We start from the raw sequence: 18,124 nt of genomic DNA on the forward strand, positions 1-18,124 counted from the left end.
CTGCTCGGCAGCACTGGTCCCACCAGCCCACAGTCCCACTGCTGGGACTCCCACACTCCTCCTTCTCCCCATGACAGACTGCTGCTCTGCCGCTAGGGTTCTCGACCCTGCCAGCCCTACCCAGGCAGTACCAGACCTGTTGGTAGGGCTCCTGGCTCTGCTAGCCCTGCTGCAGCAGCCTTGCAGTCACACTGCTGGGGTTATTGGCTCCATCACAGCAGACTGGAGCCCACTGGCATCTGGATGCCCTGCTATCAGCTCAGCTAGACTCATGTGGCAGGGCCCCCAGCTGCTTTCCTTCTTGCAGCCAGCCTGGCTGGGTTCCTGGCCCCCACAGGGCTTCTGCCTCTGGTGTTCCCTGGTCCAGAAATAGTGGTGTTGCCAGACCAGGGAGTCCTGGTTGAGAGAGGTTCAACCAGTACTCATTTACACTGCAAAAATGATGAAAAATAATAGTATTTTTAATTCACCTCATATCTGTAATAAAGATAAAGTGGGCACTGTATACTTTGTATTCTGCATTGTAGTTGAAATCAATATATTTGAAAATATAGAAAAAATCCAAATATTTAGTAAATTTCAACTGGTATTCTATTTAAAAAATTGTGATTAATCATACTTTTAATTGGACTGTTAATCACAATTAACTTTTTGAGTTACCAGGTGAGTAAATTGTGATTAATCTACAGCCCTAAATTAGACATAATGTATATATTATAATTTGGCTAAATAAACCACAATTGTACATAAGGTGAATTACATTTGAGGGAAATGAGAATATGATGGGCTCATACCAGCCTGTTTTCTACCGTATATTATTCAAGACCTCCTCCAAAATGGTAAGAGCTAGTGCTAGCAAATTTGAAATGCCGCTTCATCTTATCATAACTTAAGGCAAGGCAAGGTTAGGTTGTGGTTGTGCCAAGATAATGGGCTGTTCACAGAATGTGATCCTTCTTGTGAAATGGAAAAGGAAGGGTGTGATAACAGGGATAGTTATATGCCAGAATGACTACGGGGGCAGCAAGCGTATGCATCCCCGTCACTCTGACAGTCCTGAAGAAGCCATGGATCAGTTGCCAATGGGCCGGGCAGTGTAGTCCCTGCTGGTCCAGGGAAGAGGTCCTTGTATCTCCAGTAGGGCCAGGGAAGAAGTCCCTGCTCCCCTAACATTCCTGGAGAGCCATATACCAGCTGCTGGCCAGGTAGCCACAGGCCCATCATATAGTCTTAACCTCTCAGACATGGAAAACTTGTACTAGTATTTGGCTGTCAGAGGTATCACATGTTAATGTTTTATTTTGGTCACAAGCTTACACTAGTATTTCAAAATACGCCATTTTATTAGACAGAACTAAAAAAAGGAGAGACTTCGAAAAGAAACAAAATAAGGTAGGGGAGGCAAAGGATTGTGGTGAGGGATGGGGGGAGGGGGGGAAAAACAGAGTCTCATGTCCCAGATGAGGATAAAGATAAAGGTGCTGATGGAGATGACATCAAATGGATGCCTCTCTCTGGTCTGATCAGGATATTTCTCTGGATTAGGATGAAGAAAGTCTAGGCACCAAGGAGATGCATAGGTGGCAGCCAGGACTGTAAATCTTGGTCCAGTAGCTAATATTTCTCTCACACTAACTTTTATATGGATCCCAAAAAAGGGGGTGACTGGTGGAGTAACTTATCCTCTCATTATTTTGTCCACCAGTTAGACCCGCTTCCAACACGCCAATTTTGGATCACTTGTTTTGGCGTTTCACTGGTTTGATTACCAGGTACGATGTTAATAGATTCCTTGAATTATATCAGTAGGCCTTTTGGTTGGATTAATTCAGACATTCTGTGTTTCTTTTTTTTCTTATCAAAATGTCTTGTGATGGCTTATTGTGATACCGTATGACCTTGCATTCACTTCTTACAGTGGAATTTACAATTAAGGCAAATTTCTAGGTCCAGTTATCACAACAGTCCTATCTAATCCTTACATGCTGGTCCTAGTGTAACACTTTGACCTTTAAGTGTTTAGTGTGGAAGTACACCACTCAGTTTTAGGTCCCTGGCCCTTTCCTTAGCATGGGCTATTAATTAAAAGAAGATAATGCAAAACACTTTGGACTTTCTCCAGCTGGGAAGTGGCAAAACAAATCCTTTCCATTTGCTAGCCCTTGCTACCTACTAGGAAAACTCCCTCTCCTGATCCAAGGTCTTTTTTCTATTTGTTCTGTTTGCTCTCTTTGCATAAGAGGCAGGAAATCTTTATATGTAATATTCTGTAGAGTACCTCAGTAGGAGCAAGCATGCAACATACAACTGCTGCTAGCTGTTTTAAAGGGTCAAAGCCCTGGTTTCTATTCACTGATTTCACACGTGCCTAAAGATAGGGATAGCAACTAGTAGGATTTTCATAGATTCTAAGGACAGAACTGACCACTAGGATCTTCTCATCTGACCTCCTGTATAGCAGAGGCCATAGAACTTCCCCCAAATAATTCTGAGAGCAAAGCTTTTAGGAAAAGCATCCAGTCTTGATTTAAATATTGTCAGAGATGGAGAATCTACCATGGCTGTCCATCATTTTTTCCAATGATTAATTTGTTTCAGTAATTACTCTCAGGAAATGTAGAATCTTCTGAACTGTAATCAAGTCAGCCCTTAACCCTTCTCTTTGTTAAACTAAATAAATTGAGCTCATTGAGCCTATCTGTATAAGGAACATTTTCTAATAATTTAATCACTCTTGTGGCTTCTCTTCTGACCTCTCTCCACTTCATCAACATTCTTCTTGTTTTGTGGGCCACAAGAATGGTATTCAGTATTCTAGCAGTGGTCTCAACAGTGTCAAATACAGAGGTAAAATAACTTCTCTATTCCTACCTGAGAGTCCCAGGATTGCATTAGCACAGCATTAATCACAGCATTGCACTGGAAGCTTGTGTTCAGTTGCTTATCCATGCCAAATCTTTTTCAGAAATTCCCCATCAATTTCCTGGGATAGAGTCCCCTATTCTGTAAGGATGGCTTACATTCTTTGATCCCAGAGCAGTGCAACTTGACTGGTCAGGTCTGGTCCGCCTTATTTACAAGACATTGCTAGTGGTTACAGAATGTTTATAATTCTAACACTTCTATAAAGTATGAGCCAATAATATTATAAGGATTCTCTTTGTTGCTAATAAATTTGTATAAATTCCTTCTTAATTAGGTTAGCCATAGATTCCCCGCCCACATAGCTTTTGGCTTCCCTGAGCAATTTTTTTTACCTGAGTTATATTTTTTATTAACTTTATTTCTTCTGTTTATTTAATTTTTACTGCTATTTTCACTTTGCCTCTAAACTAGATTGTGTGAATCACACTATAGTATAGTTTGTAATGTATGGCTTCCTCTATACTGTTTAGAATTCCAAGGATGCTTTAGCACTGGCAGCATGACACCTCCAGTATGTCATGCAAATTGAAGTCTCTCATGATCACACAGAGTTTTTCCTTACATCTTTACAGATACTTATAAGTCTCCCTTGCAGTGATGTCAACAAACTCTACTATGTACCTACTTGCTTCTTTAAAAGTCTTAGCCTTGAATTTTAGTTCCTTTTGTGCACCTTATTTGTGCTTCCCAGTATTTGAAAGAAAAACCCTTTTATACTAAAAAAACCTCTGATATTTGGTACAACAAACACTTAACATCACCATATGATACCTTAATGGCACATGGTGATCCAGAAGTAGGAAAATAATTTGCCACAATTCTACTTAAATAAATAAAATTACCTGTGAAAGGCACTTTAAAGTTTTAAATTCTTCTTAATAGAGTGCTACAGAAATCTGAAGAGGAACATTACAGATAATTTTGTTGTAAAACTCAAAGGGGAAAGGAAATGGGCTTTATGGAGCCAGTTATTTAAAAAAACAAATGTATTCTTTTGCAAGTGTCTTCCTTCTATATGTTTTATGGAAATGCTACCTTTATGTAAACAAATTACTTTCTAAAAGACTGTTAAATTGAAATCAGTAAATTATGTCTATACACTTATCTCTAGGAATTTATGCTTCTTTTGAATTCAGCAATAATGTATCTTTGAGATTTTGGGACATTTAAAAAAAATGATGAACTGAAATATTATAACTGAACATATTCTTAGCATTCAGTTTACTCCTTTCTCTGATACGTGTATGAGCAAGGTGGATTTTGGATAAAGCAAAGGAAGAAAGTCCTCATAAACAAATGAATTTTCTTTTAAACAAGCATGGGCTAAAAATATGAGGCTATGACATACTTATTCAAAAAACTGCAGGCAAAATGGCTCAGTACATATTCTGTTCTACCCAGCTGTCAAAGCTTAGGTCCAAGTTTATTAAGCTGCTAGACACATTACCCAAGTGAAACAACAACTGTAACAAACTCCCCTGGAAACCTGTGAAGTATCAGCTGGTGAAAATGCTAATAAGAATGGACATATATTTCCATTGTTGTCTGGGTGGTTATTAATGGCACAACCATTCCAGCTATGTATCAGGAATGGCTTCAGTAGCCCTTGAGGACAATGGAATTACTATTGGCATAGACATTAGACAGGCAATTGGCCCAATTAGAAAGAGCAAGGTGTTTCTTCTTTACCTGAACTGAAAGATACACAATGAAGAACATGATGTAGATGAGAGGAGACCAGAATTAGATGCTAAGAGACATAGTGTCAGACTAATTTTTTTTTGGTGACTTTGACTCCACTGACTGAGGCTTTTTTTCTCTGATATTCAGTTGTCTTAACTTATATTTTCTAGATTATGCTATGACAAGAATTGTGTGAGAGAAGTGGAGGGAATAGGAAAAATTCTGACTCCATTGAAGTTAATGGCAACATTTCCATTGAATTCTCCAGAGCTAGGATTTCATCCAACATGTATATAATAACCAATCCTGCAATGCTTACTCGAGAAAAATTTCCATTAAAATTAGTCTAACCCATCTGGTTCACAGTTACTGCTAAATAGGTGAATGCTCTTCTGCTATAGACCAACCCAGGAACTAGAGAGTGTGGCAGAGGAACTAAGGATACCAAGGTCTCCTTTCATTCTGGCAATCCCCAGCTTTTGAAACTGATCTGTGGTGTCATAGGACCTGGTTATAGTTTAGATGAGCCCTGAGACTACTCTGAGGCCATGTCTATGCTAGGAAACTATTTTGAAATAACTAATTTTGACTTAACTCCTGATTTTACAAAATTGAAATAGCGTGCCTCCACTACGGGGAAGCCTCAACATTAGTCTGAGGCAGGCTCTGTTAATGTGGATGTACTACCTTGACTTAGAGCCCTGGGAACTATTGGGAAGTAATTAGTTTGAATTACTCAGGGGAGTACTGGTTGGACCTCTTTGGTCTGGCACCATCAGGACCTGACTGGTCCTTAATGAGAGAATTTACCAAACCAGAGGAGGTCTCCTGCCACAGGCTGCCTCAGCAGGCACCCTGCCTCGCCTCCCTCCACCCAACTTGGCTGGTCTGCTTGCCTACCTGCTGCCAGTTCCCTGGGCAGCAGAGGCTCTGACCTGTTTTGAGACTCTTATACAATGAGATGATAGATTACAGAAACTCTTATAGGGTTCCTCTAAGTATGCTTGTGTAAGCGGGGGAATGGTCCCGCTATTGTGGGGAACTTTCCTGGCTTCTATACACCCCGGTGAAATGAACCAGTGAAAGGATCTGAGTCCCCGCTCCCACTTCCTTTACTCCACAGCTCCCTGATCCTGAGGGCTCCCCCTCCACTCTCCTGAGTAGCAGAGCCCTTGAAACCCCAACAAGGCTGGGCCCAGGTTTCCTGGGGCTTAATCCCTGACCTTGTAGTCACTAGGGGCAGGAGATAGGGTGTCCCCACTCCGAGGTGCTCTCTTTACACTGCAGGCCTTCTTGGCCCAGTGATCACTTCATAAGGTTCAAAGCAAATACAATTTATTAAACAACAACGGATTAAAGAGAAAAGAATAGGAAAAAAACGAGAGTGGTTAAATGAGAACACACAGCTCTGCTCTGTAGCACAGGGACATCAAAACAGCAGCCTGCAGAGTATAAGGACAGTCCACAGTCTCTTTCTTAGAGGCCCTGGATATGCTGCAGGGGGGCTACAGGCTGGACACGCTAGCTCTGGTAGTGACCACACAGTCTCAAGCTCGAAGTGGCCAGACCCCTCTCCCAGTCCAGAGCCTCTCCCCACACTTTGCTGGTCCCAGGTGCTCACCACATCCAGCTGCAGGCTGTGCTGCTTGGCCAGTTCCAGCTGCTTGTGTTGCTTCTCTGTTCCTTTTTGCTCTCTGAGCCGTGCCAGTCTGCTGCTCAACACAGGGTCTGCATTCCTTGTGCTCTGTATGCCTGGCTCTGCTGCTGCAAAAACTGCCCCTCAGCACAGCTTGCACGCCTCTTAGCAGTGTCTCAGCTCTCTGTTCCTTTTGCAGGACTTCTTCATACAGCTTGCACTGCTCTTTTCAGCTCTCTGTCTTTGCAGGACCTCTTCTGCACACAGCTTGTTTGTTCAGAGAGAGAGAGCCAGAACAATCCCAGCTCACAGGGAGGACGGGGCCTGGCCTCTCCCCTTCCTCACTGGCCTGTCCAACCTGTCAATCAGGCTGAGCTGGAGTGTTGGCTGCTTTCCATTGACTCTGGGGTCAGTCAGTCTCATGAACTCTTCCCCTTCAGATACTGCGAGCTGGCAAACCAAAAACTCCCACAGAGTTTTAGTAAGGGGTAACAGTCCCCTTACACTTGTATAATGTTTTACCTTATTTATATACGTTGAAAATATCATCTTAAGTAGATGCTGCGACATTGGCAAATTAGTCACTAGATCATGCAAAGGTCCCCATGTCCCACTGACACATAATGGCAATCTGTCTGGCTCATTTATGGATTAATACAATATTGATAGACTAGAATGGGCAGCAGTTATTATAAGCAGGGGGAGGCTAAGCCATCCCCGAACAGCCCATTGTGACCCCTGCCTCAGGCCAGTGTACTTCTCTCAAGTAGTTGGGATTGGACCCTTTGCACAGTGCTCTGGGGCAGTGGCCACACAGCACAGGAGCTGTGGGTGCTGAAGCTGTGGCATACCAGGGTTGGGGCTTTGCCTCTTTGCCCCCAGTCAAGCAGTGCTGGGGTCATGAGCCACAGTGGGCATGCTTTGGACTCCTGCAGGGATGAGTGGGATTGAAGACGGGGGCCGAAGAGAGAGGCCAGTGACTAGCCTCCACAGTTGGCTGAGTCATTGGCTGCCCATTATTTACAGGCAAAGGATAAGAAAAGACAGCAGGAAAGTGGTGCTGCTAACTTTCCCATAGAGTCTGCTTTGAATTGGGACCCAAACATAAAGGAACTCTCGGAGCAGCCAATGATGGGGAAGGGTTGGGTATGGTGGCTTCAACAGAGCTGCTCTACTAATGATCAGGGAAGGGGAGGCGTTACTAGACCATGAGTGCTGTCATTGCTGGCTCTCTTCTCCCATGTATACCCAGGAATCAGTTTGGTCTAAAGCAAAGTTCCCTCGAAGCTACATAGAAGCAGCTGCTTAACGATCCCTGACCAGCCAGGGGTTCAGGGCTCCATGCATGTAGTTGCTTGGCTCGAGAAGGAGCACTCCTCCTTCAGTGACAGAAGCAGCTCCCTGCTGAGGACAGAGTGAATATCTCCCAGCCAGTAGGGACATGTCTCCCTAAATATCCACATGCCTGAAGTAAATAGTGTATTTTCTAGCCTTCTAGATTTACTTACTGTATTGTACTGACAAAAGAGTTAACACATTAATTTTTTATTGAAAAACTGCTTTAAGATAAACCGCTTTTACTTATCTCTTCTATTTTTTCTATTTTTAAGCATATTTCTGGAAATGTACACTATGGATAAAGGAGGATAGTGTGGCCTCTTTATTGCAGTGGGTTGTGGCAATTAATTTTTATTGAAATTTCAATTAGCTTTTCCATTCCTATAATGTTTTGCCTAAATTCCCTTTTTATATTCCTAGTAAGGTTACTGGAAAAGATCATCTAAGCATGACTGTGTTAAAAGGTAGAGGTAAAGAAAACAAATTATTTCTATTGTGCACAAAATTGAGGTCACATTAGGTTAACTGAATCAGATTCCTTGAAGAGATGAAGACTTTCCACATCATGAAGAATCATTCAGAGAATTCTAATTGAAAAAAGGAAGACATCAGCCTCTTATAAAATGAAAAAGATACCAAGATTAGTACAACTGAGCAAGAAAATCTGAAATAGATTTTACAGGCTGTTGCTTTTATGACCCTTATAAAAAAAGAAGAATTGTCAAATGAAAAACAAAGGGGAAATCCCTAAGGATTACAACTTTATAAAAACTGTCTGAAAACCTGAGCTGTAGAATAGCTCTAGCAGGAAATAATCTTTTATAATGGGAGTTCTTCCAAAGCTGAGATGTTCAAATCTTCCTGCAAATTTAAATAATGGAAAGTGTAGTCTGACCAGTTACATCAGATACAGAAATTGTTAATGGCCACATTTAGGGCTTTCATTTGTCAGTGATCGTTCTAATTGGGTCGTATAGAGTGGGTCATTCTTTATAAACTCCTGCTTTCGGTTACATACCAGTCTGAAAAAATCATCTTTTGGACTGAAATAGTCTGTTCTCCCTGAACATATGACAGTGGTTTCCTGTTCCTAAATGAAACTTTCTGATATTTGCGTAACTCAAACAGGTTAGTTTTACTATTTTAAACTTCCCCAAAGACAAATATTTAGCTGATCGGTACAGCTGGATTCTTGAAATTATATTACACTTTAATAATATTACCTATTAAATATAATGAAGTTAAGGCAGGGGAGGGCAATCATCTTTGTGGGGGCCACTTTATGAGTTTTGTTAGGTAGTCAAGGGTTGGCTCTACCTGGGAAGGGGCAGGGACAGGTGCTAGCTTCTCCCTTCCCCCACTCTCCCCCAAGATGTCTGGGGCTGCAGGCTTTGAATTAAAAACACAGCAAACAGCTCATGGCTCCTAGCCTTGCTTCTACTGCACTGCCTGGCAGCTGCTCAGGCTCGCATCTATGACTTCTGCCAGGGTAGCATCACAAGCATGAGCTGTGAGCCATTTAAATAGGATCTGGCTGCCTGAGCCACTGCCTAGAAATTCAGTGGCATGGGCAGCTGGCTATAAGCAGAAAGCAGCCAGATCAAAGTATTAGGCAGGCCGGATCCGGCCCCTGGGCTGCATCATGCCCAGCCCTGAGATAAGATCTAATCTAAAACTCATTAAAATTAATAGGAATTTTTCCTTTATTATCATTACTGTAAAAATGTTAAAAAGATCAGTTTTGCACACTAGAAAATGTCAAAATGTCAGCTAATCTCAAAAGTATGTTATTGAGGAGTCTATGGAGTTATAGTAGAGGTCTTCTCTGCTTTCAACCAACAGTAAGCAACAATTTACAGACATAATGAAATCAGATCTTTCCATCTCTATTGTGATGGCTCTAGCCTTAACAGTAACCCATCTTTGCACCTGAGCATTGTGTTGTAAGGCTTTACTGGCCTACCTTTACTATACTGGTATGTACAACTTTTTGTAATTACCAAAATCTCTGAAGTATTGAGAGTATATGAGGTAGATTGAGAATTCATATGATAATAGAACTGGCAAGAACACTGAGAGGTCATCAAGTCCAGTCCTCTGCACTCATGGCAGGACCCATGCATCATCTAGATCATCCCCAAGAGGTGTTCGTCTAACATACCCTTAAAAATCGCCAAGGATGGAGATTCCACAATTTACCTAAGACATTTATTCCAGGTCTTAACCACCCCTGACAGTACTCCTTTCTAGGTCATCATTTCTCATTTTGTATGTATGCAATTGATTATTTCTTTGTAAGTTGAGTTCTTTGCATTTGTCCTTAATACATTTCATCCTCTTTGCTTCAGACCATTTCTCCAGTTTGACTAGATCATTTTGAACTATAAACCTAGCCTCCCACGCTCTTGCAACTCCTTCCAGCTTGGTATCATCTGCAAATTTTACAAGCTTATTCTCTATGCCAGTATCTAAATAATTGATGAAGCTATTGAACAGAACTGGTCTCCAAAACTGATCGCTGCAGAACCCCAATGGTTATGCCCTTCAAGCATGACTCTGAGCCATTGATAAGTATTCCCTAGGAATGGTTATCCAACTAGTTATGCACCCACCTTTATAGTAGCTCCATGTAGCTTGTATTTCCCTAATTTGTTAATGAGAAGTTCATGAAAGACTGCATCACGTGTCTTACTAAAGTCTAGATATACTATATCATCTGCTTCTCCCTTATCCACAAAGTTTCTTATCCTATCAAAGAAAACTATCAAGCTGGTTTGACGTGAATTGCTTTTTTACAAGTCAATGTTGAATGATACCTAACACCCTATTATCGTCTAGATGTTTGCAAATGTTTTCCTTAGTTATTTGCTCCATTATTTTTCCTAGTACAGAAGTTAATATGATTGATCTGTAGTTTCTTGGGTTGTCCTTATTCACTTTTCATAGATAGGATAGGTATTGTATTTGTCCTTTTCCAGCCTTCTGGAATCTCTCCTGTATTCCATGACTTTTCAAAGATAATAGTAATTATTTTAGAATAAAATGATAATCTGCCATATACTCGTAGATTTTTAAGGCCAGAAGGCACCATTGTGATAATCTAATCTGACCTCAGAACCTCTCTCACCCTCTCTTATAGTATACCCATAATTTCTGAGTTACAGAAGTTCTCAAATCATGATTTAAAGGATTCAAGTTACAGAAAATCCACCATTTACTCTAATTTAAACATGGAAGTGACCTGTGTCCCATGCTGCAAAGGCAGGCACCCCCAATCTGACATGGCAATGATATGATTAGTTAGATCACGAGCATGTCAGCAAGACCAGCCCAGCCAGATACCTGGGAATGAATTCTCTGGGTTAACTCAGTCACAGCAAGTACATTGTGGTATTTGACTAAAGATTGGCAATTTAACAAAACTAGATACGAAAACATGTTATATGTAAACAGTTGTACCAAATGCAGTGATTTCAGGCAGAATTTTCTATATCAGCATGAAGCTAAAGCGGCAAGGAGTCCTGTGGCACCTTACAGACTAACTGAAGTGTTGGAGCATAAGCTTTCGTGGGCAAAGACCCACTTCGTCAGATGCAAGACATCTTCCTTGCATCTGACTAAGTGGGGCTTTGCCCACGAAAGCTTATGCTCCAACACTTCAGTTAGTCTGTAAGGTGCCACAGGACTCCTTGCCGCTTTAGCTTCATGCTGATATAGAAAATTCTGCCTGAAATCACTGCATTTGGTACAACTGTTTACATATAACATGTTTTCGTATCTAGTTTTGTTAAATTGCCAAAGACCCACTTCGTCAGATGCAAGACATCTTCCTTGCATCTGACTAAGTGGGGCTTTGCCCACGAAAGCTTATGATCCAACACTTCAGTTAGTCTGTAAGGTGCCACAGGACTCCTTGCTGCTTTTGCAGATTCAGACTAACACGGCTACCCCTCTGATAGTAGGAAACTAAGTGCATCATATTTTGATTCAATGTCTAATATTATAGCAAAGCAAATTATTCACTTGGGCTTTGATCTTTTTATCAACTGCAGCAACTTTTGCAAGTCAGAAATTCCGCCTACTCTGTCTATACATTCTGGATTAGTACATACTTTCAACTGTTTCCATCAAAAGTTCACCGTATTTACCCTAACATCTGTCAGTACTGAAATACATTCATGTATTAATAGGCAGCAGGTTTAAAACAAAAAAAATAATTTTTTTCTTCACTTAGCACACAGTCAACCTGTGGAACTCCTTGCCAGAGGTTGCAGTGAAGTCTAGAATAATTTCACTGAGCCAAGTGATAGGATTCTTTGTGACCAGAAGTGCAATAGAGATCAATTTTGAATTGTAAGAGTAAGTGTAATCTCAGTGCTATGGGAAAATGAGACTGAACATTCTTAGGGTTACCAAAAGTGGTGAAACTGGGATTCTTCAAATATGAGTTTATGGAATTCAGTTAGCTAGGAGATTCATTAGCTTTCCTGGTCTGTGCTAGGTGGTGTTAGGTGGCACAATGAAAATACTGATCTGTTGCCACCTAGAGAATGCTCAAAGAGATAAAGTAAGGCACAGCAAATGGAGGTACATACTTTGGATTTAATAAGTTTTATAGCCGTATTTAGCTTCTATTACACAGATCAACTACAGCCTATCTTGGGAAGTCCCATACTTAAGGGAGGTTTTTTCAAAATCATGTGGGGAAAATATAGGCTTATGGATTTGATATAATTTGCTATATCCTCTCTTCTGTATAAACTCCAAGGACTGGGCCAAGTTTACAACTGATATAAAAGAATTCAATACTTTTAAAATCAGTGGTCTTGCATCTATTTATGCAAGCATAAATAGGAAATGTAAACTTTGCTGCTTACTTTTTCAGTGTGGAATAGTAAGTTCATAATGGATAAAATTCTATAAAGCTCTTTGAAACAGAAATTTGTACATCCATACAAATACATCTTCCTTGGCCACTCATGTTCCTTAGAGGGAGGCTATACAGTAAGAAGAAAAATGAAAAAACATGACACTTTGCTCCTCCTGATAATCAAGGATAGTTGCCATAGTAACTGCATCAACTTACACACACACACAAAGGGATCAGACTGCATATTCACTTGACCTTGATTCCTTTTTTTTTTTTTTTTTTTTTTTTTTTTTTTTACATGCAGCCAGTGTTATAAGCTTTACTGGTGTATAATTGGTAATTTGAATCCATTTTGGGCCATTCTTTTTTCTGAAGCAAAATAACACAATACAGATAATCTGTTGAACATTTAATATTGAGGTTCTAAGATTACTTGCACATACTTCTCATGAAACAAGAATGATAGGATTCTTGGGATAACGTTGTGCACATGTTGGTTTTTTTGTTCCTGTTTTTCCTCTATAAATGTTTACTTAAAACACTGTTTAAAAACATTGACTTAATGCTAAGCATGTGCTTATGAATTGTGAGTAGTTCTGTTGAAATCTGTTCGTAATAATCTGCATGATGAGGCCCCATGTTGCTAAATATATAGAATAAAATATACAGATGTGCAACCTGGCTAATTTTGTTACTCCAGGAGCTTTAATATTTTAGTTTACTGACTTTTGAATATTTGCTTTTAAGTTTTCAATAATTGCTATTAACCTTTAGTATCACATAATTTCTGTATAGGGAAGGAATGCAGATTTTCTTTTAAAAACAAAGATATTTAATGTCAATATATGCTCAATATATAATGATTTTAAGGGGACATTTTGGAAAATTATTTCACAAGATCCTAGTTTTACATGTTTATATGGAAAGGGCATGCTGAGACCCATTTAACCAATAAACCCCATATAGAATGGAAACAACTTCAGCCTCCATCATCCTTAGTTTCAGGCATCACCTATGCCTCACACCTTTCACTAAGCGAATATTTCAGGTAGGGTGATCATATTTCCCAGAAAGAAAATGGGGATACTCCTTGCCACTCACTGAGAGCTCCCACTTGATGCTATTGCTGGTTGCTAGAATACTGGCTCTCTCCCTACTAAGAAGTTGCCCATCATTGGAACCCTGTTGCTAGAACCTGAAGAAGCCACATGCTGGAATGCTGCTTGCTCTTGCCAACTGATCAAGTCAACAAGAGCAAAGGGGCCAATGCCTCATTTTTTTTCTCTCCAAAAGTTGGAATCTCTAGGACACATCTTAAAAAAGGGACTATCCCAGTCAGAATGGAATTTAATTTCAGGACAACTCCTACCCTAGAAGCCCAGCTGGTAGTGTCTCAATTTCTCTTTGGGACATATGGTCCCCCAAGAAAACAGGGATTGTAAAACCTATTTCCTCTTTAAGGTGTCTATTAACGATGTATTGCAGTTTAAGCAAATAATACACTATTACTCCTTTTAGAGAATTTGTGTGAATGATGATTGGCAAATATAGATAAATGTACCAGCTAGCAAAGTCTGCATATGCTTACAGAAATGTAAAAGAACATAGATGTAATCATTGCACCAGGGTTGTCAATACCAAAACTTACACTGGTTTTGAAATCTCTTGAAACTTGGAGCCTGTGTCTACACTGGGCCACTTATTCCGGAAAATCAGCTGCTTTCCCGGAATAAGCTGTGAGCTGTCTACACTACCAGCCCTTGAATTTCCAGAAAAGCAACGATGCTCTACTGTACAAAATCAGTCACTATTCCGGAAAAACTATTCTGCTCCCGCTCGGGCATAAGTCTTTATTCTGGAACACTGTTCCGGAAAACGGCCAGTGTAGACAGCCCAGTAGTCTTTTCCGGGAAAAAAGCCCCGATCCCGAAAATGGCAATCGGGGCTCTTTTCCGGAAAAGCACGTCTACATTGGCCACGGACGCTTTTCCGGAAACGGGGCTTTTCCGGAAAAGCAGCCTGCCAATGTAGACGCTCCTTTTCCAGAAAAACTGAAAACGGAATAGTATTCCGTTTTAAGCATTTCCAGAAATTCATGCCAGTGTAGACACAGACAAAGTTTGAGCCCTGATTTCACCTAATGGGCCTCATCTTTTTTCTCCGATTTACACTGGTGATTTCAGTTACTGCTGACTTACAGGGAAATGGACCCAATGTAATAGTTGCATTCTATTACCCCCAAAAAATTAATGTTTTGTCTTTATAAAAACAAATCTTCCTACTGAGTCAGCATCTAACAGAAAATCTGTGGAGATCTGTTTTATGCTAATATGACCTGGGATTAAATTATTTCTGAAAGCTTTAGTTCTAATTAAATAAATTATATGTTATTTTTCTACATGCATGTAAAAATCCCAAATTTTGAAATACAGAAGGGAGGCATAATTTAGATTGGGTAGGAGAATGTGCATTGAGTGACATGAGTGAATTGTCAGGATTACTTAATTACAGTATTTATTTATTTATTCCTTAGAAGCAAGAGGAAGACCAAGGACAGGGTAGGCCCACTGCTCAGTGAGGAGGGAGAAGCAGTAACAGGAAACTTGGAAATGGCGGAGATGCTCAATGACTTCTTTGTTTCGGTCTTCACCGAGAAGTCTGGAGGTGTGCCTAACGTAGTGAATACAAGCAGAGAGGGTAAGTTTAGAAGATAGGATACACAAAGAACAAGTTAATCACTTAGGAAAGTTAGATGTCAGCAAGTCACCAGGTCCTGATGAAATGCATCCCAGGATACTCAAGGAGCTGATAGGAGGTATCTGAGCCTTTAGCTATGATCTTTGAAAAATCATGGCAGACAGGGGAGATTCCAGAAGACTGGAAAAGGGCAAATATTGTGCCCATCTATAAAAAGGGGAATAAGAACAACCCGGGAAACTACAGACCTGTCAGTTTAACGTCTGTCCCAGGGAAGATAATGGAGCAGGTAATTAAGGAAATCATATGCAAATACTTGGAAGGTAATAAAATGATAGGGAATAGCCAGCATGGGTTTGTGAAGAACAAGTCATGCCAAACTAATCTGATAGCTTTCTTTGATAGGATAATGAGCCTTGTGGATAAGGGAGAAGCGGTGGATGTGTCAGCCGACGGTCAGGGCAGTGTGTGTGTGTGTGTGTGTGTGTGTGTGCTTCTGAGAAAAGGTTTAACGTCCATATCTTCACTGCTAGGACCGGGGTCCCATCACAGAGGATGGCCAGCAGGCCAACAGACGCCTCGTTATATAGGAAGAGCTTATTACACCTTAGATTTTAGCTGCTAGAACACAAAGTTCTTTCGCAGCGGGCAGCCTAGGAAAGGCTGAAAAGGTGCCTCAACGGATCTTGTCACCTGGGAGTGACACAGATCCAAATGCCCAAGCTCTCCCTATGTCTGTCCTTTTTATGACCGGCTGAAGTTCTTTTAAATTGTGCTTGGTTCTGTTACAGCAACTGAAGGAGTCAGGTTAAAGCTTAAACTGTTACAGGTTTATTAAAAGACTTATAAAACCATATGGTTACAATGGCTATTGCTCTATTTCTTAAATGCTAGCAAATATAAATATAGATTTTAAAAATGGTTACAGGAAAAAGGTAAAGATAGAAAATAGAAATAATGGTACTAAGTGACAGCTTACTATTTAAAGAGCTCTAACACTGTGTGTGTGTATATATATACTTAAGCAAAGGACCACATCCAGGTACAATTTTTACTCCTTTCTGTGCCTCTCGACTCCAGCGTGTTAGGCTAGGGCTGGTCTCTCAATTCCTAGGAAAGACGAATACGAGGTGGGCGTCCCCTTGGAACCTCGGGAGATCAAACACCTAACCCGACTAGCAGATAGATGGTAGATTGACACTCAGAGAAAATGCGCTGCTGGACCTATCTATATACCCCTGAGGGCTTGTATCTTCTTTCTTATCTAAGATGCCGAATTGTACTGGTCCATTTTGTGGCGCCAGTTCTTACAAGCAAGTTTCAAGTTAATTTACACTTGCAAGAGAGAGAATTAAATTGTGAATACTAGACATTTTTTTTACTGGGTGAGAGATTCCTCCCCCCGCGGATGGATGTGTGTTTGTATCAATATGGGTTAAGTCAAGGACACTCCTTGGCAGCCTCTTGGTCAGCAATTGGCGTATCTCTGTTTACAGCCATTCACGGTCACACAGCCTGGGCCTTCTGCTCTGTGTCCCCTGGATGCTCCAGGCAAGCAAAAATGGATGTTACAAGGGGGGTTCCTGTCTAGCTACAGGATGTCATATACCTTGACTTTAGTAAGGCATTTGATACGGTCTCGCATGATATTCTTATTGATAAACTAGGCAAATATAACTTAGATAGGGCCACGATAAGGTAGGTGTATAATTGGCTGGATAACCGTAGTCATAGTTGTTGTTAACGGTGCTAAATCCTTCTGGAAAGGGATAACAAGTGGAGATCCGCAATGGTCTGTTTTGGGACCTGTACTGTTCAATATCTTCATCAATGATGTAGATATTGGGATAGAGAATACGCTTATTAAGTTTGCAGATGATACCAAACTGGGTGGGGTTGCAACTTCTTTGGAGGATAGGGACATAATCCAAAATGACCATAGCAAGTTAGAGAAATGGTCAGAGGTAAACAGGATGAGGCTTAATAAAGAGAAATGCAAAGTGCTCTACTTAGGAAGGAACAATTCCATACATACAAGATGGGAAGCGACTGTCTAGGAAGGAGCATGGCGGAAAGGGATCTAGGGGTCATAGTGGACCACAAGTTGAATATGAGTCAACAGTGTGATGCTGTTGCAAAAAAAGCAAATATGATTGTAGGTTGTATCAACAGGTGTGTTGTAAGCAAAACTCGTGAAGTCATTCTGCCGCGCTACTCTGCACTAGTTAGGCCTCAGCTGGAGTACTGTGTCCAGTTCTGGGCGCCACATTTCAAGAAAGATGTGGAGAAATTGGAAAGGGTACAGAGAAGAGCGACAAGAATGATTAAAGGTCTAGAGAACATGACCTATGAAGCCAGGCTTCATGAACTGGGCTTGTTTAGTTTGGGAAAAAAGAAGATTAAGGAGGGACATGATGGCGGTTTTCAAATATCTAAAAGGGTGTCACAAGGAGGAAGGAGAAAATTTGTTCCTCTTGGTTTCTGAGGACAGGACAAGGAGTAATGGGCTTAAAGTGCAGCAAGGGAGGTTTAGATTGGACATTAGGAAAAAATTCCTAACTGTCAGGGTGGTCAAATATTGGAATAAATTGCCAAGGGAGGTGGTGGAATCTCCCTCTCTGGAGATATTTAAGAACAGATTAGATAAACATCTGTCAGGGATGGTGTAGACGGAGCTTGGTCCTGCCTTGAGGGCGGGGGGCTGGACTCGATGACCTCTCGAGGTCCCTTCCAGTCCTATGATTCTATGATTTTCAGACAGTCACACTCATCAATCACCAGTAATATCAGTACATTCTGAAAACTAGGTGCTGCTAGGGAGTCTCAAGACACACATTAAGGCACACACAATTGCTTGCTAACTTTAAAAATCTTGAGTATAGATTTTCAGTTCAGATTGTCTTTTCTTTTTATCTTTTGGATTAGATGCGGGGAAAGAAGGTTACTGAGCTATAGAGTGCCAGCCCTCCAGAAGT

The sequence above is a fragment of the Pelodiscus sinensis genome, chromosome 5 (genome assembly GCF_049634645.1).
Source record: "Pelodiscus sinensis isolate JC-2024 chromosome 5, ASM4963464v1, whole genome shotgun sequence".
In the NCBI taxonomy this organism is placed as follows: Eukaryota; Metazoa; Chordata; order Testudines; family Trionychidae; genus Pelodiscus; species Pelodiscus sinensis.